The following is a 25367-nucleotide window of genomic DNA, read 5'->3' on the forward strand; positions in this document are numbered from 1 at the left end:
TAAACTGTGTTACCATTCTAGCAAAATTCTTTAGTTTTTGCAGGGTTGTTACATAGAAAAATATTTTAAACTTTAATTAACTCTTACTTCGAATGGGCTGAAACCTAATTCACTTCTAACCCATTTGTGGATTTTATCGCCGAATCTCAGGTATACGACCCGATTACATTTTCTAAGCTAAGGCTAAATTATGAGATTAATCGATAATTTTGAAGAAAATTTTTCAAAAATATTACAGAGGGACACGCTTTAAGGTCCGACGTACGTGTTCTTGCAAACTTATAATAACGATTTCTTTATAGGAATCGACTGCATTATTCTGTTTGACGTTATGGATCCGTCTATGGCAGCATATTACTGCAAGCTTACGTAGTGTTATGAAATGAGAAAAATATCGTGATTAGCAAAAATTCATTTTTAGAAAGAAAAACTGCTTTGGGTATGTTGGTTTGGCACAAAAAGGCAAAGGCCAGAAGCTTGCCCTATATCAAAACCATACCGTCATGTACAGGCTGAAAGCTTGTTTTTTTTTGTTCACGCGTTGAATAAGGTCTATCTGTGTCAGCTATAAGTAATACATGCAATGGAACGGTTAAACTAATTACATTATGAGGTAGAATGTTAGGGTTACTTGTAGCTTTCGACGGGTACTTCCATCGAAATATACTCTTTTACAAAACTCTGCAAACTGGCAAATCATCACAAAGTGCCTTAATAATACTCTACATAATACACACTAAATCGCCTTTCCGATTCGATCGGTAATTTAATTACCCTCCAAATGAAACGACAATTAAAAAGTGACACTTCGTTATGTAAGAAGCCTTGAAGAAAGCAACAGGGCTCAAAATCGAGACTTGATTTATAGGTAGTCCGTTCGTTCCCTTATCATAACACTTTTAGGTAAATCACGCTATGATAGGACCACTCCTCAAACGCATTGCGTACGGTGCTCCTTTTCTTTGCCTACGTCGTTGATACCACACAGGCCAAACAAATTGCTTAATACGACACTACAGAGAACTCGTCGCGAAAAAAATTAACGTAGACAGCTCGAAAAGTGTAGAGTACCTCAATTTTGCCTATTTCGAAATAGAAATCGCATATGGTGTCAGTAAAGCGTCTGAGATGTGGGAACATAAGCTGTTCTGTAGAGTGTTCGCATGAAACGTCCGGGTGGAAAACAGTGGAGACACAATCGTCATACGGGATCGTCGAGCACCACATTTATATTGAATACCGAGTCGATATGGAATCAGATAAGTGTATTTCCCGCGCTACGCATAGGTGCTGGTGGGCGTGACCAATTTAGATCTGAAAGGACTACTATCCGAGTGCCTGAAACTGATAAGGCATCAAGTGACTGAGGTCAGCAAGTATATGTATATGTGGAAAACTGGTATCTAAAATAATAAAACTTCATTTCATCAAACTGGATAATGCAGGATTGGCAAGATTGATACCCTCGAACGAGTGATGGCTGAACTCTTCGATCGAATAGGTTGAGGTCTTACATGTCACGCATATAATTTATTTTTGGTCACTTTCGTGTTATTACTGAATATATGTGTTATAGTCGATTGTTTATGACCAGTCTAGCGAACTTAGTTGCCCCTATTGGTTTAAACGGTCCAACTACTATTAGCCGAGGTAGAGCGCCTGAAGATTAGACCGCAGTCACGGCGGCCAATAGCTTGTAGATTACGTTTTCCATCGTAGGCTACAAGAGGAATTTTTTCATCAGTAATACTAAATGTTTTGAGTGGCATTTCCCGGTGATGGTAACAGGATCTGTAATAAGGATTTGTAATAATAATAATTTGTATTAACAATAACATAAGTTACTTTTGCACAAATTCAGATTATTTTTCCAGAAATAAGAATATGGACCATTGACCTTTTGCCATTTCACCATCATGAGATGAACAAAGAGTAAATGTTGAAAAATAATGATCGAGTAATTAGTCCCATTTTTACGAACAAACATTTGCAGATGACACTGAGGGTGTGAACCTAGGCACTAACTGAAAGCGCTCAGATCTCTCGAAAGCCTGTGGACCAAGGGGGCCGGAGACCTAGAAAACGTTTTATTAATATTCTACAATGCCGAACCAACTCGGCGGGTTGCAACATCAAGCGTCTTTACGTTACTCTTTCCGTCGTAATGTCCCAATAGAGACTTGAGAGCTGAAAAATTAGAGGCACTTAGGTGACCATCCTTGGCTCTTGAAACATGGACCAAAATACCTTTGTAAGAATTACTACGTTTTTCACCCAAAATATGACTCATATTCGTGCATTATATCATATTTACAAAATAAGAAATTAACATTCATACTGTGACATAGCAATATATTAAGTTATCTCTGTAAGGCAAAAAAGCCCGCACAATGCACTCACTGCAACAGCATTGGCACAAATACTTCATCTCAGAATTTGATCGAGTGATAAAAATAAAATTACTGTTGCCATCCGCCGAAGTTAGTGTTGATGTCACTATATTTTAGTCTAGCCAGCAGTAGCGATTCACGGTATACCCCAATGTGACTTCACCGATTCGTGTAAGTAGGCTGCTTCTTGTCTCCGTTAGCGCAAGCTCCGTCTTCTGCTCGACCTAAAGCTGAACGCTAACAAGCATGTAAAAAAATCACCCATACTCGTCCTTCAAATTCACTAGCGTCGTATCCAATAGCCAATTAACTGCTCACTACCATGTATATGGCGATCAGCCGCTTTGCCAGTATCCGCGGCGGGCGTGTAATTCAGCGTCGGCTGGTAGAAAGTTCAAAATAAACACTATGTGAGCATATCTAGCTAAATTCTTGATTTAAGTAAGGGTTTGTCAACTAACATGCACACGCTCCTTTTTGACCACCCTTGTAGTCATGACCAAAAAAAAGTTTATCGTTAGCTTATCAACAGCTATGTGGTTGATTGTTAAAACGGCCTCGCTGTCTTTCAGAGTCGTCTACAGGTGCCTGTTGATCCGGTACTTGTTTGAACTCTGAGCATTTCAGGCAGGTCTGCACTTCAGGCATACCATTTTGGACGGTATTATGTGAATCTAAGGACCAAATGAAGGCAGCGATCTGAGAGCCGTATGGCTAGATAGCCTGGGAATCAAGCGGACCAGCGACCTATCTCTAATAGAATAGAGAAAACATTTTATTAATATTCCACAACGGCGCATCAATAGAACGAAGGTCATGCGGTTACAACATCAAGCGACTACAACCATTTGACAGACGCTTGTCTTTTTGTCCACACACAGACGCCGCATTCTACGGCGAGAAAATCGAAGCCTGTCTATGGTCCATTGGATGCCTATGGTCTACCTGCTAATGAAAGAATCAGGCTAAGGGGCCTTTGAGTCGGCTCTTAGAGATCGTCAAGCGGCTCAGCACTACCTGCCCTGTAGAAGCAGAACCACTTGAAACTTTTGATTATTTAATTAGTAAACGGTACAGGATAAACGCATAAGCCTTATAAGGCCTACTTCACACTTTGAACAAGGCACTGCGCTTATAAGAGAACAGCCTATGAAAAGTAGAGTTTCATAGATTGAATATGGTTGGAAAGTGATTGTTGACCTAATGTTCTCTTAAATCTCCTGATTCCTTATGGTATTGGTCTTAATGCTCCATCTACTTCTTTATTTTTTCGGCTTCATTAATACCATTGATTCTAAATAAGATTCATAATATTATCACAAAACAATGTTCAACAGTTTGGAAAACCGCTGAAGAGACCTTTTCTAAACCTAAGTTCAACATAACGAAGGACGAAACAGACAAACAAAATATATAACATTCCAATTGTTAAGAATCATAGTTTTCAATTATACTGTGAGATATACTGTCAGTGGGACGGGGACAATGGTAAAGTGGCAGTCATTCGTGATCAAAGAAAAAAAGTGTTTCGTAAATTTCTAAAACCGGCTAGCCCTTAGACCTAGCCAATCTACCTATCGAAGTACATCGCACACAATAGGATTCCTCATAAAGCATAACTGCTTTTCTTCTTATTTCATCGTATTTAACAACTATATACCACATGGTATTCCAACGTTCTATGAATAAGCCGTGATCATCGTTATGTGTAGCCTTCGACAACTCGAGTAGCCTATTGAGCGAACAACTATAAATAAGGCTTGCGGATAAAAATCAACCTAACACAATGTCTAACATACGAACTTCGGAATATTCAAAGTGCCAACTCATCTACAGGGATATCCGTCTGTCTTTTAGCAAAGCGAAATTTCGCCAAACTTCAAAATAAGTAAGTTCCTTTTTCTTGCGTAATACTGTATAGTAGGTTTTCTTACTTTAGGACATTAACGCTTATCGAACATTTTTTGAATTCAACCTGTGGTCTAACCTCCAAAAACGCTAATGATACTGTTTGGTACGGGTTGTAATGTCTGCTTACCCTTAGTTGTATTCCCGACACTGGGAAACTGAGCTACTTAAAGGGAAGTCGCGTTTGTCCAGCCTGTCTCGCAAATCGCGTGCTACAGCCTCGTGGCCACTGCTGCTGTCCTATGTTCGACGCGACTTTCTGCAGATTCTCGTCTTTGATCTACGACTTTGCCACTCGCCAACCGTTCGTTCTGTCAGATATATAGCAGATGTCTATGGCAGTTAATAGTCCCTTTAGGTCAACCCCCTGAACCCTCATTTGCTCAATCGAACAATAAAACATAGACGCGACATTCTGGCATAAATACGCCTACAACCACTCACTATTATGCCGATAAATGTCGCACTGAGAATGCAAAGCAGAACTGACGTTCAGGTAGCGAAACGAATGGTCGTGCCCCAATAACGAAATGGATACTGTCGACGGTAGCGTTTGTTGTTGCAACAGGCCAGGGGAACGTTGACACAGGAATTACCGAAGGGTTGGTTTGCTCATTAGTACATTTTTTGTCTGCCGTTCGTTTTTAGGGAGCCAAAAAGAATATTTTGAGAACTTAGAGCTATAGAGGCTCTAAGTCCGCAGGGGGCATATAATTAGATGCGGTGTGGCGTTTCCAAATTTGTTAACAAAGTATATTATTATAACCTATGTACAAGATGAAAAGAATGCTTTGTTCGTATTCAGTCGTTCTTCGGTCATGTACAGGTTTTATTTATACTTCGGGCCTTCAACTCCGCCGCTTCAGGTCAGACGAGAAATATCAATGAGAAGGCATGATCTGATATCTGCGGCCTAATTAGTTAACCTGCCCCGACACAATGGTAACCGCAAGATCGCTGAGAAGCTCTTTTGTGTCCTGGTTCTTCATTTGTTTAAAGATTTCATGAAAAGGTTAAGCTCAAGTACAGCTTATCTGCCTAGTATATAAAATCATATGAAATGTGTTTGAATCTCACGATAATTAAAAAATAACAGTGAAATTAAATCTAAAATTCAGCAAACAACCGGATGCCATAAATTCATCGGAATGATCTGAACTAACCGGTACTCGTTTTATCCAAACGCCTTTACGGGTCTGTGAGATAATTCGCGCACACGCGTCCAGTGCCATCGGGGCACCGACTGATGTGATCGCTTCTAGTAATATGAAAGTGACGTGGAATCATCTTCACCAGCGCGGTATGATTTCCGGACTAACCGTCGTCAAATGATTTACCAATATGGTCGATAATATTGAAATTTGTATTGTATAATACACGGAAAAAATAAAGTAAATAATTGAACTCAGGATACGACCGACAAGACCTGTCTCCCACCTTCTACTCAGATATTTGCGACTTAACGTAAGGTAAGCCAAACACTAAACCTATGTCCAGGGCATATTTTATCGTCATACAAGCTATAATACGATATTTAATATCATGCCTACTATAACACTGAAGTTGTTACGAGAGTTTTGTATAGTATTCTTTGTCCATGTTTACCTAGGCAGAACGGTATCTAGTTCAAAAGCGGAGTATTATTGACAAAGTTCTTCGGCCATGAGATGTTTACGATCAAGGTTCACTTTACCTATTACGTCCATTACATTTGAAAAAAATTGTTATTGATAATATCGTGTATCAAATTGTCCGATATCAAACAGGACTTTGTTTGCTTGGAGGGGTTCGACTTTTTTTCCCAGACTGCCACTAGTCTAATGTATATCGTCCACAATTAGCCACTTTCAGATGATACAAGTTTAATTCCAGCTCCTCGAAAACCTTAAAAACGCGCTAAAATCTAACGATTATGTCAGATAAACTCATGAGGTCATGGAAAAAAAAGCTCGAGCAAAAAAAATGAAAAAATTAGCAACAAGTTCAATTTCGTTGAGAAGTCTCCCTCAAGAGGGCTCTCCAGAACCGATTCATGAGTCTACGCTACACCTATTAGATTTGTCTTAGACTAGAGAAACGTTTCACCCGCTAGGAGGAAACGCGAATTATATGCGGATTGTCCTAATTTATATACAGCTGCCGATAAAAAGAGAGACTTTCTGCGCTTAGCTAGAAATACAGTTAGCATTAAAAACATTACGCGATAATAAGCACAAATCATACCGGTGCCCGAAGTAATCTCGGTATAACAGTTATTGTTGGTCTAGATCATATGACGCTGGTCGGCCACTCTACGGCCCTCACACGCAGCTTCCATTGTTTTATAGTTGAAAATATTGAATAATACAGTGGAAGTATAGTACACGATAGATACTTGTACGTAAGATGTGCAGGCAATGCGTATATACTGGTGCTTGCGTCTAGCCAAACACTAAACATGTCAACCGGCACGAGAATGAACAAATGCTTAATCATTCTTCGACATCAGGTCCAATGACCTGCGAACGGCCACGCTACACATCGCAGGACACTAAGCCGCTAAATAACGTATTCTTTCGTGACTGCTAAGATCATTTCATTCGTGACTGGTGGGGTTCGTTTAGCACGCTATCCTTAATAATTACTATGGTCATTCATTTCACGAACGAACCGTCTCTGAGGGCCAACTCTTTACGGAATTTTACGTTGTTCATAGCTGACGTCTTTTATGACTGCTCACTAATTTTTTAATCGAGTAGCATGTATCGTTGTGTTAATACCACAGGTATAATCTAAATATTACATTTATATAATACAAGTATGTTTCTATATTTCATGAAGTACATTTGTCATTTCCCGGCTTTCCGGTTTCATACAGATATTTCATTAAAAAAAAAAAAACGAGGTTTTACTGTTTCAGCGAACGATAGTTGCTCTATTGGTTGTTCTATTGACGCAAAGAACGATGCCAACAAGTAACCTTAGGTTGCCTCTAGCAGCCGTGAGTAAGAACGTTGTAGTGTTTAACAGCGCGATTCTAGTACCAGGGGGCTTCTCCGGAAAAAAGATTTTCTCTGGCTACAAATCGATAGATTACAACACTGGGAAAACTAGGTAGACGCGAATATATTGAATACGTGAAAAATGGAAAACGGGAACCACTACGGGAATTTCAGTACTACCAATAGAGCCTGTATATTTCTTTACGTACACAGTTATTGATTAAGCACGCATTGTGAAGATGCCAAATGTTCTATTTGGATAATGTGACACCGATCTGATCCTTTTGATATATAGCATACATTTCTTTATTTATTGAATGAATGAAAATTCTACCTAGCTTTTACAAAACGTTAGTTTCGCTGTTATGATACATTAAAGACTCCGGTAAGATCGTTAGTGTGCCTCTCTCTGGCAACAGTTGGCAGCAGCAAACCCTGAGTGATTGTCTTTTTCCAAGTGCCTGCACAAAGCAATGTTCAAAAAGCGGCGGAGACAAAACGGGGGCTAGTTTGGTATTAATCTTCCAGGAACATTTTTTTCCTGTAATGTTTGATTATGATACACAGGTAATTCTTTAATATGCACTGATTAGGTGCATGCATGAATCCGTGATTTTGCTGAATTTCTATTTTTCCTTCCGGTGGCTGTTTTTCTTATATACATATACATACAGATATATATATATATATACATTCACTAAGCGTTGTTGTCTTTCACGTTAAGAGTCCAACCTTTATTCAATGTTTTTCCACATATCCTATCAATCAAGCAGTTCAACCGAACACGCTCAGCACATTAGATTAGTAATCAGTGGGTTTCATTAGAGCGCTCTGAGTGAATGTTACTTTCGAATCCTGAACGAACATGACATGGCATGATAATAGGACAAGAGCCCGACTGAGGCAAAGCTACCTCATTGGGCGCCGACCTATAGTCTTTAGTGGCCTTGCAAACAGTTTTACAAGTTTACAATACATAATGACTCTTTCGAATTGTAAAACTTTTCATAGATTGCAGTTATCCCTTTTCGATTCAGCAGTGGCCAATAAACGGTGTTCTCCATGTTGCGAAAAGTCCCCCATATTATAGCCTTTATACAGACCGATACCCCTCTTCTGTGCGCCCATAATAATGTCAAGAAATAATAGGTCATCATTCAGTTTCCTGACTCATCGTGACGGCACTCTGTTATCTTTCCTAGATTTCTAAAATGATACAGAAGCGAGATGATAAGAAAAAAGAAATTTGAAATTGACGTTCTGAACGCTATATCTTATTAAATTTGTAAAAGACACTTGCGATGCAGACAAAAACTGAGCACTCTCGTCTAGTAAAAATGATAGCGTTTTTAATCTTGTACCGCGTCAAGACCATATTACAATTTTTTTGGAACAAAGCGTATTTTGTAGCCACGATGTAGCCAACATTCCCGTTGAATGCTTTTGATATATCATTCAATGGTTTGATTATGGTAGTTCATGCAGAATCTATTCGAGAGCGCTATATCGCGGCATTTACGGCAGATGCGTAAGATGTTTCTTTGATAATTAGTTAACAAGAAACACTTCGATAAGAATCAATATATTCATTAGAGAAAAAACATATATCATTATATGTTTTACAGCAATGTAGTTGCTCGATAAGTGCGTATCTATCTATCTATCTATCTATCTGGCTTATGTCACACTTTATGTGGCATAAATTTGAACTTGCGACTTATGTACATTGCCCGACGATGGAATGGGCTACTCGCCTATCTTAGTATTATAGTAATCTTTGTAGTTAATATTTTTTACATATGGGAAACAATTTTCGAAAATCGAACTATACCAGTAAGCGTATGAACGAATGTATTGATCTTCCGCAGTAGACGACTCCAACCCGAATCATTGTGTAGCACCATAGCACAGCTCTGTGCATTTGTTCCGACTATCAAAAACACTGACGTAACGGTAGCTTTTTCGTTTGTCTGTCTGTCTGTCTGTCTAGGTCTCGGTCTCTATTTTTAGCAATCGGTCGCGGGTTGCTTGAAAGCCATTTCATATCTATATAGATTACATACGTTTAGATAAATGTACGTCGGATAACTATTTTCCAGGAGAAACCTTCGAATGCACTTGGTTTATACATTCATCAAATCCATGGTACTCTCTATGTCTACGTCCCGAACGTTGTTGAAAATACATTCACCGTTCGAGTAACATATGAAGACCTACGTTACAGCTTTCTACGTTTCTGCGATAGCTCCGAACGTTGTTGTTGTTGTTGTTCAGCGCCAGATAGAACCCCGGTTGTTGGTCACAGACAATGCTGTTTTCTATTCTTGACTTTGATTAACGATAGCTTTCGATCAATAATCGAAGATCACGAGGAAAACATATCTGCCTTCGAGGTGCAGTGCGTTGCCGGGACAAACGTAACAGCTGTTGCATCAATAGGGTAGCCAAAAGCAGTTTAGAAACATACAAAGCACACTAGGGGCTACCTTTAGATTAGGGAAAGGATGTCTCTAGGTAAGATAGCAAGTATCGTCTAATATAGCTTTGTGAGTCTTTTCTTGGCGCGCGTAACTTCAAATCTATAGAAAAAAAAAACCAGAAAAACTCCATGGTTACTGAGTAGCGTTGGCGCGAAAATTTGACCATTTCAACAGACACCCGTGTTGCGGCTTCCTCTTGAAATAACACTGTCACAACTAAAAGACAGATAAATGTAGTTCTAGTTGTTGTACTGTCAGTAACAATAAGTGGTTGTTATTAATCGGTGTAATTAATGTAATTAATTTTTTCAGACATTCAGGAGGGTTCATTTTATATCTCTAAGTTTCTGAAAAACCTATTTTCAAACAATTTTAAACCATTTGTTGTCGTTATCAAGATGTCATCTTGTGTGTGGTACCGTGTACTATTTCTAGTATATATGCGGACTATAGGAACAATGAAGTTTATTTCTATTAAAAATTTCCGAAACACATTTGATAAATCGTCTGTTGGGAGCTTATGCTGTAAATGACGCGACGAGCCATTATGTAGCATCTCGGTTAGTTTTCGAGATCTAACAAATCCATAAGGAATCAGCAACGAAAAGAGCAATGTGAGATTGGTTGAACATGTGGCGAAACGTAAAGCTTTGCTGGTCGTAGTTCTTCGTTAGAATAGTATGCTATATTGAAAGGACAGCCTTAACATAGGGTAGCTGTAACGATAAGCTACTTTTGCTGTCGAAAAAAAAAAAAAAAAAACATTGATGATGAAAAGCTACCAGAGTTATTACGCAATAATTCACATTTTTAACTCCATGTGTTTTTAAGCCGATAAGAGAATCTATTCGAGAGGAGACTTTTGTAGAGAATAATTAGTGTAACAAATACAAATGAATGATAAGGAGCACGTTACAGAAAGAAACGCTAGTAAAAAAATTATAATGTTGTATCGCCATCAGCACTGTCTTGAGTGCTGTTATTATAAAGTCGTCTGCTTAGCTTTCGATACGTTAGCATTTTGGTCCACGTATGCTTTTGCCCCCCAAAAAAATATTGGATGCATAATTGAGTAGTCCAATACCATACCTCAAATAGTTACACCTTAATGTTCTACAATCAATTCAAATTAGCGATGAATATTCTGAGGAGTGTACACTTTTTGGGATAGCAGTAAGAACTTAGATAACATGCCATTCGGCGATATCCTTGACCCGTCCAATACTGATAGGGCAGGCGATCAACAACGAATAGCGCTATACGACTTCAGCTCAATCCGGTCCGCTTGGCCACTCCATCTATCTAGCCCGTTATGCAGTTCCACAATGTCCTTGTACGCTCGCAAGCGTTTCCCCATTACCATCATCGACTTGAGTCTTTTTTGTCCGCGTGACGTACAAGCTCTCAGGTCTCCTCCTGTTAAGAGTGGAGATAATGGCGCCGCTGTCCAGCGGGAATAAAGTTACTAGAATAGTCCTAGAAATATATAAAAGTTTGGGAATATACTACCAGAGTTTATTGTTGCCTCTTGTTCCTGTGAACAAATACACAACCAAATAAAGGTTATTGCATCGATTATATCGAACAGCGTAAGCGTTGCTCGTCTTTCCCATATTATCAATAACGTATTAACACGTTTTTTCTGCTAAATAGCGTTTATCTGTTTGGAAATAAACCTAACATGTATTATATGCAGCTCGACTAGTATCATTATCTAGCAGCCGGCCTGCTATAACTAGTCTCTCATTATCAGAGACTAGTTACATAGTCATTAACATTTGCTCAAAACGCCGACGTCGAGATTGTTTTATAACTTGAATTGGTCTGATTTATTTTTATTACTCGGCTACATACTTTATTTCACGATCTATATATATATACATATACTTTATAACTCGACGCTTTTCGATCTCCTTTTTGGAGGTGCCTAGCATCATCTTACTCCTGAGGGGAAGAGATCGTTATTGAACAGACAACTGGCGTCCATTTCGTGGGAGGGACCCGTTTGTGCAGAACACAGCTTCAGTGAACGGTAATGATAGCGATAAAACTACAGTGTGATTAAGATCGAGTGTCCCGTGAATGGGGGGTGGTCGTAAAAGAACCTGGGCGGGAGTAAGTCAAAGGCAGCCTCAGTAGTGTCGGATTACAGAGCGCAATGCTCCGCCCGCACGGTCCATGCATGTACTACTGTTGCAGTAGTAAGGCCGCGAAGCCTGTGATTCTTGGCCAACCTGTCCTACTGTCGGGAACACGGCACAGTTCGGAGCTCCGGCTGAGTTTTAGCCCACAAAGACACGAAGAGCCTGCCCTAATCAGGCAGTGCTCGTTGCTGTAACGTCTGCAATAGCAAAATGGTATTGGTATGGCTGTGACCCGATACCAAAAAAGGGAAGAAAACGCCAGTCCACGTAAGGCAAAAATAACGAGTGGTCCGCAGCAGCAGGACTACCAGAGAATGCGGTGCTGCACCGCGGAGAATGGCAGCGACATCGTAAGGTGAACACGTATTAAAATTACGTTGTTCTGTGATGGAGCGACACACAGGCCTCCTTCAGCTGTCGCTGCTGCTTTTTCAGATCATCGGGTCGGCAATGCGAACGCGCAAATTCAACAGTTCAGCTGAAGTCAATAGCAGCCGAATAGTAGAAACTTAAACGATTTTAGAAATTTTAGCGCACTGTTTATCGACGCCATTGAAAAATCAGGTCGGAAAAGAGTAAGGGAAGGAGGCCGGGGGATAACGCGGTGGGACGCGAAGGATCCAAGTCATTAGGCGGATTCTAACTTAATCGTAAGCTACGCCATTCGTAGTACGAGCGCTCCAGGGCTTCGAGTGGTTGTGTCAGGGTCAAAAAAGGGCGTGTCCGCCACTCCATGTTTTTGTCTGTATGATATTCACACAGCGACTTGAAATACTTCGCCGCCGCTGCATCCTCAGCACTGTGATGTTGTCGACATCGTCATCGTTGTTACTGTTGATGTTGCCGCCGTCGCTCAAGGTTACGTGCGCCTTGACTTTGCCCCGAAACGCAGGCCCAACAGGCCAAGCAACAGAAGCCGAAAGCATAAAGGGCTTTGACGCAGGCACAGTGCAGGAGAGAAGAACCATATAGCGAGACAGTAAAAAGGCTCTTTCGATCGTGACAGTGTCTGGCGGCTGCTGCGCCTGCGTCCCTTGATATTGCAACTTCTGTAACCGCGTCCAAAAGCAACAACTATCACCCACAAGTCCTGCCCGACCTCGTCCTAAGCACCAGACAAGGACATAGAGAATAGAAAGGAACGTAGTGGAAATGGATGTACTCGAAGGGTCAGTGAAGTACTTGCGTCAGAGCGTCGCACTGCGTTGCAGTCAGTTTTCAGCAAGTGAAGGATATGTGAATTGAATCATCGGGTCGAAGTGCGAACTTTTTCTTTACGGCGTGATTTAATTGCGTTGACAATATTTGCATCCAGATGCTAAGCCTGTGAAAGCTGACCACCGATTTTACTCTAATCAAGAAGTGTTATCAAGTGAGACGGCCATTTTGCCATAAACGTTCTTGTGCAACAGATGTTGCATCTATAAGCAAATTGTCAGCTTCGAAAAATTACAGTAAAATGAATATTTGTTACTAGAAGAAAGCAAGCGATATCTAGTGGCGACACGCTTTTGTGGTGTTTTTCATTGAATGGCTAGCTGCACCCGTTTCGGGACAACTTTCAGTCTCATTGAGAACTCCTCGTATAGCTGCCATATTCCGATAATAGAACCCTGGTTTTACCGCTGCGACCTTTGAAATGGGTGATATTGCTTACAGTACGGTAATGAGCAGTTTTAGTTGTAGAAATACAATATAACGATCACGTTAAATAGATATCCCGTATTAGCGAGCTGTTATTAACAACTTGAACCCTGTTAATCCCAGCTGGGCATTAAATTTGACCCCGTTTGTATTGCTCCGTATCGCAGCCACCCCAATGCTCAAACACGTGGCCTTAGAGGCGTAAAGATGTTAATTTTTAGCTAGTCACTTTATTGCATCCGTCTTATGTCAGTCGCGCTCATTTAAAATAAAGATAATTAAAGAATCGGCGCTCAGTTACGATGCTACGTAACAAGTTACCTCTATTGTTCCTTTGTAACGATAAGATCGTATACATGTATGCCCGTATGCAAAATTCTCTTCATGAAAAGTAACTAAGGTCGTGCAAATATATTCAGTTCGACTGTAGGCAGATGGACTTACAAACTTCGAATTACAAACTCTTCGCTTGCCTAAAGTAGTCAGTTGTGGCTTGTGCTTCTCTGCTTGAAACAATTGACGTCGACTGATATGCGATTCGGATAACTTAAGCAAATCCTTTCATTTCCGGCCTGTGTTTACCGACCAAGGGTTATTCAACTGTACAAGCGAAGCTTCTAATATATCTATGCATTTAGTATGAAATGGCACAATGGTACCCCATCAACGCTTGAATACAAGCAAGTTTATAGATATTTAGAGAATTGGCAAATTTTCGATGCATAGTGCTTATAGTAGTGCCAAGTAACCGAACTAGAACATTGACTAGAAAAATCTATTTTGGCCAAACCATACAACTTTATCAGTATTCAATTCAGTGAAAACTATGATAATTTGCCGATTCCTGCAGGCGGAACAATCGACGATAGGAACGTATTCAAATAAGGGTAACATTTGCCGTATAGAAAATTGGAGAAATAACCTACGTGATAAGCTATTCGAAAATTCTTGCCGTGTTACTTCAACCTGCTTTAAAACGCATGAGCTTCATCGCTTACGCGATCACTCGTTTAGTAAATTGCTGATTATCAATGTATTTTCGAACGTCCTTAACTTTCCATTCTGTAAAATCCATCAGTCAGTCAGCTGCCTCTTACCTATTATTAGCCGCTCGCTAAAGTAGTCTTCGTTGTTGTGGAAGCTTTACTATATAACCGTTACTCAGCTGGTCGTACAGGAATCTCCTTCTTGTTGTTTCGTCGTCGTACTTGTTGTTATTACATAGGGTGCAATCGTTTAGCTACAAGCTACTGATATCTGTTTAGTGTAGCTGGATATTGTTGCTATCAGAGGCATTCGAGTTAGTTAGTTATCGTGTAACTTCAACGAGGGTAGTTGTTGGCGATGTTGTCGAATTCTATTAGCAGCGGTCGACACTCTGCAATGCCCTAAATACTGCCTTCATTTTTATCGCTGTTCGTTTCTCTTCCTATCTAGGACGTGGCACAATCGCTAGACATAAACGCCTGTGTAGGGCACGGAAGCACGGGGTCAATGGCCTTGCGCTTTTCTCGGCGTTTACTTTGTCTCGGCAAATCACACAGACACAGACCCACTAAGTATAATAAACGCGGCAGATGCTGATGTTGGATCCGTAACATATACGTGGCAACGTTACGCAGAGTTTACAATACGAGTAAGCGAAATTGTTTCACACGAACCGTTTGAGATGATATTGTAAGGTAAATTGACAGTGACACCGGTGTTTACGTTGACAAGGCCTCGTGTCAAAAAGGTTTTGGCGAAGACACTGAACGAGCTGTTCTAACTGATAATAAACAACGCCTAATCCTGAATTTTTCAGCCTGGGCGTTGCGCCAATGGCGACTTAAGTGTGCCCACAAAAACACAACGGGGCAAAATTTCGATGCAGTGGCACTATGTCAAAAGCCTGCTGTGCTCCTGGTCGATCTACTCAGTTAACTCTGCCTAACCGTACCTGTGTCTAACTGAAGCAACGCCGATCCCAGAGGCACGGCACTATGTTGCACTTGTGGCGCGCGTTCGATGATATGGCCTTTCTGCTACTGCTGACCCCACTGCGAAGGCCTTCGGCCTGATTCTTGCCTCTAGGGAAAATCCTACTAGGCTGCGTGTTTCGCCTGTGATCTTTCTACTATTCTTTTCTTGACTCTATCTTTGGTTTGTTTGACCCGCCTTTGTCAGCTTTTCTTGCTGAGACCTTTTCTTCACTTTGCTGTTACAAGGTCCTACAAGTCTGCTGATTAGGATCTGCTAGTTGTGTTTCCCTAAGAAGATATACTCTGCGGTGTTTTGAGGATACGATTTTGAGGATAAAATGAAGTCACATTTAGTGACTGAGAGGCACGAGAGTCGCTGCTAATCCTGTGGCTATTATCCTTTGAGGCAATCATCAAACGTGCTTAGTAATGGGCTGAACAAATTATGTGAATGTTTTCTAAATCAACAATGTATATTAGGACACGATTCATTTACGTCGCACAACGCCTCTGAGATTTCTAAGACCGAATGAAGCACGAGAACACCACGGACCGATGAATTCTTAACTGTAGGCGATCGACTCGACAGAACCGGTAGCTGCAGAAGGAAGGCCTGAGCCGCCCTACTGTATCACTTGAGGCGGTGTTACACGCACAGTATATGAGATGAGTTAGTCGCACTTTCAGTATTTATTTTTCTTATTGTAATGAACGAAATGTAGGCCCATAGGCAATCACGAACGGCATTCGCTACCCACTACCACAATTGGCATTTTGGAAAAACTCTCTCGAGTTGTTGTAGACGCTTTTGATACACAACACACGGCGGGATGGATATGCAGAGCTACTATTCGAAACAAAGCTAATCCAGTTTCAGCTACGAATCTTATAAACACAATGTTGTTCTTCACTAGACGAACGACAACTCAATACATTAGGCAGAACTTTCGATATCCTAGCTTCGACTTCACTGTGGTGCGTCTCTTATTTGACCTTTTCTTGTTCTCTCCCTGTCTATTGATTATTCACTATAAACATCAACCAGCGGACTTTATCATTCGCTATTTCATCGACCCGGGAAATGGGTCGACAGTAACGGCGGTTAAGGGACCCTAGATCGCCTATTCAGCGATCTTGTATCTCACCTGACGCACAAAACTTAACGTATAACAAAATCAGCAGGAATCTTCTCGCGACCTTCCCACAGATGTCTTCTTCATAAAGGGCTTTTATTTTTGTCGCCAATCGCACGCGCTTCTTTGTTCTACCACGCGTTGCCACTGTTTTTATATGGGCAACGTGCGGCTTATCTGGAGGGAAAACAGGGGTATTTTTTATCCCGTGGCTGGCGCTTTTCTGTCTCGCTCGTTTGCTCTCCCGATGTCCCCGCCTAGCAATTCTCCAATGCGGCACTAAAACAAAAAAACTTGTCCGTGCCCTCCTTTTCAAAGGGTTGTACTTGCCTGCTGTTTGAGTTGTCGTTTGGCTGTTGATGCTGTGACGTTGCGTGGGTCGGCACGTTCGTAAACTAACTGCTGTTGTGGTCGGGTCATGATACGAACAATTTTACCAGATCCTCGCTTCTGCCCTAGTTAGCATATAGTTACTGGTGGCGCTTACTTACATCTGGTGAAGCACATTGCGGTTTTGCCTGTTTCTGCTATTGCTATCTTTCGATCTGCGGTCCTTCCTCTCCACCGTTGTAGCTCCTCCGTGTGCTGCTGTTACTGGTACTGTAGTCGTTGTTTCGTGTAGCTGGGGCGACTTTCAATTGTTGTTCTTTCTAGCAGCTTTTTTTCGCTAGCTATTTCACGTGCAGCAGCACTAGCACGTCAATTACGACGGCTTTTCGCGACTGTTCGTTTCTGCGTACGCTGCTGATCCCGCTAGAATTCGGGGGAGCTCGTGCTGCACCTCAGGCTGACCCTGGCGAGACGATGATCTGCTTCAACAGGACAGAACTGCAGCCGAATCGCTGCACAGGCGGCGGCCAGTCGGGGGTAGTAGCAAACGAGGGAAAGGGCATGGCCCATAGACCACTACTACGGTGGTAGTGTAGGTAGAGGCAAACTAGCAATGCTGCTCGCCGGCGGGACCAGCCGCTACCGCTCTCCTAGTGAGTGAGTTCACAGTGCGGCACGACGGGGGCGCTCCCTCGCGCCGCCGCCTCGAACTTCAACAGACTCTTCCTATCCCTCTCTCTACCAACGGTTGCACGTCGTCATCCACAGACGCTCAAACAAGAATAGAGCGGTGTCAAGTGTAAGCCTTAGTCCTGGACCGGCAGTAGTACTCGCATAGGGCATGCAGAGCCAGCACACACGTTCATTGTTAGCCCGTGCCGCTGCTGCGGACGCTACCAAGCAGATCACCTGTTCACACTTTCCACGCACATACATTCTTTTTCGCCTTTTACGCCTTCCTGCCTCAACCAGGCGAACCCCCTGCCCCATGGAATACCACTCTTCTCCCTACTGTGAGGAAGTTCTTAACTTTGTCGAGTTCTGAGACCGAACACTTTAGCTCCTGCTGCAGAGGCCACTCCTCAAACGCTCTAATTCTAGCAAAAGCCAGTGAGGACCTGAAAGATGACCACAACTGAATGTGCGCTGCATGAGAAGGATCGGCATTCTAGCTAGAGCTTCATGTAACCGCCAAGTCACTGAGCGACGTAGTAACACGTGCGCGGTAAATACCCTTTCTACGCTTTTCTCTCACCCATTCACCTACCCATCTCTTACGCTTGCCGAAAGAGTCCTGCAGCGGACTCCTGTCGCAACAGTAGCAGCAACAGCGGAATGACTATACTTGCAGTTACAATAGGGGGCGAACCTCCTCCCAACCGTTGTCTCCGTACAAGTTTCGTCCGCACGAGTTTCGCGACACCACTAAACAGCTCGGGTAGAAACGGCGGCAGAAGCACGGAAATGGCCATAATTGAGTAGAACTGGTGACCGGCCATTAAAAATGAAGAAGGCATGACGTTGCCTCTCCTGACTTCTTCGTGCATTCGATAGCTAGTTGAGTAGCTCTAGCTAATAACTGGGAGCGTTCAAAACGCAGCCCTCAAACGCTGTACAGGCTACGGCGCTACTACGCTAATAGATAGCGGAAAGGCATATTCTTCTCGTAAAGACAAGTCTGTTTCCGTTTTATTTGTAAGTAGAAACCTTGTTAGGCACGAGCAGGAGAACAGAAGACAGTGGTGACGTAAAAGGTAACGCCGTGCATGATGAATGGCTTGATAGAGATTTGGTGCTAGTTGTTGGTTTTACCGATTGTTTTTTGATGGGATTAAGCCATTTCCACAACGGACGTTTGATGCTGCTTTTGTCATTGTGACTTTAGGTAATGTGCCCCGATTGCACAATCATTAACTTCGTATGGAGTTTGTCGGCCTTATATTTACGAACTCAGTGATGGGGTACTAATCTTGATGATTCAGAGTAGAATCTGGACGTTGGTCTTCCAGAATAAATAAGAATGTGATAAATGCTATAATTTCTTCCCCTATCCGCTTTCTTTAAAGTCGTATTCAGCCACCTATCCTAAGAGAAGTTTGCAGTAGTGCCATAGAAAGCTGCCCGAAGCCTGCCGTAAAAAAATAGCGGACAGTCAGAAATAGCAAAAATGTACATGGTAGTTATTAAAAACTGTTGTTAACCTCACTAAAACTAAAATACCATCACATAAGATTTTTTTTCTTTCAACAAGATTAATGACTTCCTTAAATGATATAAGCAGTTTACTCGTATCAGGTACCTTGGCCATATATGTATTATTGATGATAGAAATTATACCATTCTATTCAACGGTTTGCTTGTTGTCGCTTCACAAAAAAGACAAGCCAAAAGACATTTACAAACATTTATAAAAATCAGTTTCCTAGCAAGGAAGATTTTGTCTTCGCTGCAAATCTAGCTCTGCGTGGATTCGTACCGAACGTTCTAGTTGAAGTCTGTTTTCTAGACTTAAATCGGCGGTAGATTCGGAGAACTAAACTAATCCAATCTTTGGCATTTATTTGCATTACAGGGTTGAATTAGTTTTTAAAAATGTTTTTTATCTGCAGGATCAACTAGCAGCCTGGCTTTACTTGATCCTAGCGAAAATGGAACATTTCAGCCAACCTAATATGACAGCCTAGGACATTGATATCGTATATTATACTATATTCAGATTTGTGGCAGAATGATAGATGCCATGGTTAATTCGTCTATCTCAGTTTTCTTGAGATTGCATTAGACAGACGCATGGGCTTGCCGCCGTGTTTAATTATATCGAAACTTAGGAAAATAAATTCAGATTAGAGAGGTATTCTGTGCTATCCAGGACCTGGACCTTTTCGACGATCTGAACTATTGTGAATTCTAGCGCGAGCCAACGCATGTTCAAAATTCAACTATTGCCATCCGCATCTATTTGATGTCAAGTAACAGCAGAACGGTCGCTTGTCTAATGCTAAGAACCGCTTTTACCTTCTCTAAGCGACACCTAAATGTTACCTAAGGGAGAGAAGCCTGAAATTTCATGATGACAATAGTTTTTGAAGCAAAATGAAAAAGAACAATTTTCTAAAGACGTTTGCGAGGGTTAAAATTATATGTTTGATTGTTCATTGTGAATTATGAGTTATTCCCTACTTGTCAGAAAGAGAGGTTAATACCCATTTTCAGGAATTCAAGGATTGATGCATGAATTTGTCTATTTTGAAAACGAGTAATGTCTACATGTCCGACCCATTTTGAGTATAGCTAGCTTCTGTGTTTGAGCATAGTTCTAAGTTGCTAGAGACGGAGTTGATAGGTACTGAAAAGGCTAGATTACGTTCCATTTATGAACCCATTGAACCCGTTCAATAATTCCTCTTGAAAATAAGATACCCTAAGACGAGACTCAACAATAATCGCAGTATTCAACGCGTCAGACTTTTGTCCAGGCTGAAAAAAAAAGCTTTGAACTTGAGCTGATTTGAAATGTGTCAATATAAACCGAAGTAAACGGTACTCCTGTTTTATACTACTCACGTAGGACCGCTTTTGCATGCGAACGGACCCTTTCAAGGTCTTTATGATAATTATAAAATAATTACCTACAAATTCTATTACGATTAAACCACTAAGTCAACACGGCTGTTTCACCGAAGGCGCAATTAATTTGCCATAATCGATTCCTCCGTCAAATTCTACAGCGACACAAACGCACTTAAAGCCAAGGAAAAACAAGATGACAACAAAAAGCAGATCTGTCGGAGTTTCTCAGAGAGGACCGTGTCTCGGTTACCTATTCGATGCGTTTTCGCCACGGTCGTGTACGGTCATCCTTTACCATTGAACTGACCCCACTTCTGACAAGGAGCAAAAGCTATCTGACAACTTTAGGCTCACTACAGTTGAGCAACATGGCCCTTTATAGCACGATCAGATAGCTTTATGGTTCCCTTTTACAGGGCGTGTGGTAAAGACTTGCCGCCGTAACAATGCTAGTGCCAGCAATTAACATACTGAGCCTTGACTTACGATCCTGGACTCCGATCGGCTATGCATCGAATCAATTAGTCTTTTACCTCGTTCATACCTGGACAAATCTACTTCAGTATAGGTACGATTATGGAAATGTTCATGAAACTAATCTCGATCAACCGATTGTCTACAAGTAGTAATTTCGTCGTGCTATTCCATGAAACATCTCGAACATTAAAAACTTCTAGTCATTAAAATGAGCTCGCGCGAGCCAGAGTTTATCGATTGCTTTTCTCAACCCGCTTTTGGCCGCTTCCTTCAACAGTGAACCGAAACTAGCTAGGCCTTCCGTAGAAATCTATTGTTTATTGATGGTATAGATGAATTTAATAAAGTTGCGTGCAGCGTACAATGTGCAAGGGCTAACTACTGTTCTACATAAGCCAATGTGGTACGCATGTAGGCGACGCACAGTTTGGCTATTTTCAACGGAAAAACTGCTTTTTTTTTTGTTACACTATGGCTACCATTCTTTTTTTCGACTGGTACACTATAAGTATAGATAGAATTGAGTATAGTATAGATAGTATGATTGTTAAAGAATAGGCACGGAACTGACAAAAGTTACAATTTAAGAAAATTTTATAGGCTGATCATGATGGTGGTTGAGTAGAAACAAATAAGAGGTTCAGGCTCGAATCCAAAAAAAAAACACACTTTATTTCGTGCTACTATAGGCGGCCAGCTGTCTGAATGCTTAATTGAAGCAGCAGCGTCTGATGTAAACGCGAAATGGCATGGTAAGAGATGCTTCATTTTTCCTTTGGTTGGTGACGCCAACTGCCGCTGATGGAGTTGCGGGTCATTGCGATAAAGAAATAAGCGAGGCAACATCGACAATTGGACGTGTAACTAACGTTTTTCGCGCTATTAAAAAATGTACTTTGATATTTTTTCAAAAGACTTTAATATGTCTGAAAGTAAATAGGAGTGCTCATATCGAGAGATCCTGCTGATTCATTCTGTTAGAAATATTTTTTAGCTTGAAACATTTACTTCGTTTGTCTCAAAAAAATCTCCTGCCTCCACGTAAGTGTTTTTCAATTAGAAATAAAAAAAAATGCACTAAATAACGTTTTCGGAATTATTGAGTCATTGAAATAAGATTATGCTTCTTTACGGTAGGGTTGGACAACTACCAATCGACCGAAATTAGTTAGACTGACTGGGCAGGCCCATGGCATGGAAACCTAACCATTTTGACGCTATTTGATTTTCAATATTTGCGTACTGGGATTCAAGCAAAAGAATAAGTCAACTGGAAATACTTGGGTCACAACGAAGCAGTGGTTTGGTTGCGAGCAAAGTGGTATAAACTCATTGGACTTATTTGCGTATCTTTATAGCTAAGTGTGTATTGATAGCAAGCTCCATATAAATGTTCGTATCCTCATTTTTCCAATAGAACAACACGTTTCCACGTAGCATTTGCTGAATTTATTACCAAACGTGCCCGTATCGTTCCTACGATTGCTTGACGACTGTTAATCGCGTATGAAAAATTTCAACAAATAGTCCAGCAACTGCTAAAAGAAACCTCACTGAAATTGGGAGATTTCCCGAAACAGACTATGGCATGAACAACGATCCATCTCCAATTAGCGGTATAAATCGAGTCCCACCAAATGATTGTAAGCATCATAAAGCAATACAGATTAGTTTCGATTTTTGGACTTCGGAAATAAACAGGGGGAACATACGAAGAACAGGCGTTGTTTTTTAAGTTTCTTTAATGTCGAATTTCAGCAATCTACAGTTCATATGTATACACGAATACGCCTTAAGAGCTGGCACTCTGTCTCGCTCCTTACCGTTACGAGCAATACAGAGTATTATTCCGACAGCCTTGCACCTAGAAGGTCAGATCTAGACAATTAATTGAACTTGATTTTTTCAGATATCTACGCGATTTTTGCAGAAATCCTGCCAGTCATATAAACTGGGCAACATTTGAACAAGTTGCATGAGATTCCGAAATCAAAACTGTTGACGGGATTTTTGTTCACTACCTATAGCTGAAAATTCTTGACATTTAAAACACTCAGCTACTGAAATTAGCCCCTGTGAATGATATGGGATTATAGCAAGGTAAACCCCATATTTTTCTGACAATAGTATAGCAGCTCGTCCTAGAACGAAGCCTTCAAACATCATAATCTCTTGATGAAAGAATAATAGGTTTTTCACACCAGAGGAAATAATGAAGCTAAATCTGTTAACCCTAAATTCAAATAAGTGGAACGCATACGAAAAGTTTGCAGGCAGTAAAAGACAAATATAGTACAAATGTAAATATAGTGAAATATATATGTAAATCAAAACTATAACCGATCACGATTATAAAGAACTCAACTCACACTTTTACAGATACATTGTTCCAGAACTAATAGCTTCCGTACTATTGAACGCTATTAGGCAGGTGGGCAAACTAAACGATGCTGCTCCGTGTTTTTCTACTGGGCTTATGGTACTTTTTTTCTGATCCGTGTGGTACCTGCTAGATCGCCCTCCTTCTTCAGTCATTTCGACTTGTTGGACATGTTTGTTTCCATCCGGTGAACACTTTGTCCAAGGCTGTATGGTGAACTTCAAAATTCGAACCGAACGCTCTCGTGAGATCACTGGTGAGCCCAACTCACAGGCCAGAGTCGCTTCTTCCAGATACGCCTCATGCGCGCATTGGCCTCTAGTGCAATATTCCGCCACATTAATGCAACAGAGCCAACACGAACCGGAAACGTAACGGCATATGAAAGTTACGCTAGTAATATTGATACAAACTGAAATGATTCCTCAAGGTTTTCAGATCGCCGCACTCTATTGCTGCTAGAAGAAAATGTATTAACAACACGACGCAAGACGAGCAACGAAATCAATTCATTGTATAATTCGTGACGGAAGCTCAACAACTTGTGTTAACTCATACTGTCGATATTACGAACTAATCTTACTTTCTGCCTACACCGATGATACAGATGAATTGTCGACCACAGGAATGAAATGGTAGGTCCACGTGAATCCATTATTAATATAGTAATTAAAGAAAAAAGTTCTTAGAAGAAGTTAGGTATATATTTCGTTAATTAAGTTATACGCATATTGCACTGCTAACATTGCATACTTACTGTCTCTCGAAACTGTAAGTCTATCGAAATTATATTTACTTGACTCAGCTGAACCTGCATCATACATATGTGAGATTGCTAATTATGTGATCGTAACAAGGTATACAATATGGTGTAGGAACAACCTACGCCAATGTGCTGTCCTCTCGCAGCCCCCATCAGATATAAATGGTATTTATTTTTAGTATATAAAGGACTGATCTACCCAAGCTGAGTTCAAGAGCACAAACAAAGGACGTGTATTGTAATGAATAAGCGTAAAAGATTAATATTTTTAACTTATAACTGAGCCTCATAGCGGTTAGCCAGATAAAGTACAGGTAAGTACATAGTGTGTCTTCGTAATGTGTTCTTAAGCTCAATTAATAACGAACAATTAACAAGTTTTTGAAAATACATGATCAAAAGCTATGAAAACGTTTGCGTCATTCACTAACCATTGTGCCACGAGAAATTCTCAGAAACAATTGCTTTTGAGAACGATGCAACGATTTCACGTTCTTCAGGCGAAGTGCGACGTTTTCTTGTCGTTTCCATTAAGGACCTCTAACGCTACCTTGAGCTGACACTCGGTGAATCGTACTTGGATGACATCATAACAACAGCTAATTTAGCGGGCGACAGCTGAACCTGGTATGTTATCTATCCGGAAGCAAAATACATCTGCTATGTTCTAGAGCATTGCATTACATCATATGGACGACCAACGCCCAACTTTATGATAAAAGCCAACAGATAGTCGCTGCTATGCCGTTTAGCTTTCTCTTATAAGAAAGCTTAAAAGCGTCTTTTTCCGTTATTGCTCTTCGCGCATATTATGGATACTGAGTTCCGCGCGGACGAACAGCCAACAACTGTAATGAATGTCAGGTACATTTGTTATAACCGTCTTTTATTTCTTGATAGGACACCAAGTGATAGCTAATTTTTACTCCACCTTGTAAAATTCTTCCATTAACTATGCTCTAGCAGCCACTAGCCGATATCTTGAAATGCAAGTCTGCGGAGACAACTAAAAGTTATTATAGGAAGAGGAAGAGCATCGAGGTTAATTAGGTCCGCTGAAAAACAGTTTCTCGCTCAAAATCAAAGTAACCGAACAATTAAAAACAGGTGTTATAGTTAAGTAAGTGTTGAACTTCGCTCAGGAGTTGTGCTAAACATCCCGGGATAAATAACGAAAAACCTATTTGAACGGTATTGACCGTTCTG

At 40.9% G+C, this 25367-nt stretch overlaps 3 long non-coding RNA genes across 5 annotated transcripts in view; 1 reads left to right on the forward strand and 2 right to left on the reverse strand.

Annotated features, from left to right (window-relative positions):
- The window catches only part of LOC111259039 (uncharacterized), a 57836-nt gene extending 33087 nt beyond the window's left edge, over positions 1-24749 (reverse strand). Inside the window, exons 1-2 of the long non-coding RNA XR_015310425.1 lie at positions 24593-24749; positions 23388-23716 (exon numbers count right to left, since the gene is read on the reverse strand). This is a non-coding gene — a long non-coding RNA (uncharacterized LOC111259039). The remainder of the gene's footprint in view (positions 1-23387; positions 23717-24592) is intronic.
- LOC111259027 (uncharacterized) lies at positions 1525-9812 on the reverse strand. 3 transcript variants are annotated; one of them, XR_015310414.1, is made up of 4 exons: positions 9111-9812; positions 4429-4609; positions 2464-2772; positions 1525-1791 (listed from the first exon to the last, which is right to left on the reverse strand). It is a non-coding gene; the product is annotated as an uncharacterized LOC111259027 (long non-coding RNA). The 3 variants fall into 3 exon arrangements; XR_015310413.1 differs by lacking the exon at positions 1525-1791 and having other exon boundaries at positions 2360-2772; XR_002679371.2 differs by lacking the exons at positions 1525-1791; positions 2464-2772; positions 4429-4609 and adding an exon at positions 7559-8485.
- On the forward strand, positions 4679-5717 carry LOC147753999 (uncharacterized). The gene is made up of 2 exons (XR_015310410.1): positions 4679-4900; positions 5417-5717. It is a non-coding gene; the product is annotated as an uncharacterized LOC147753999 (long non-coding RNA).
- Positions 24750-25367: the final 618 nt, after the last annotated feature.

Source organism: Varroa jacobsoni, unplaced genomic scaffold, assembly GCF_002532875.2.
Source record: "Varroa jacobsoni isolate VJ856 unplaced genomic scaffold, vjacob_1.0 scaffold_30, whole genome shotgun sequence".
NCBI classification, from domain to species: domain Eukaryota; kingdom Metazoa; phylum Arthropoda; class Arachnida; order Mesostigmata; family Varroidae; genus Varroa; species Varroa jacobsoni.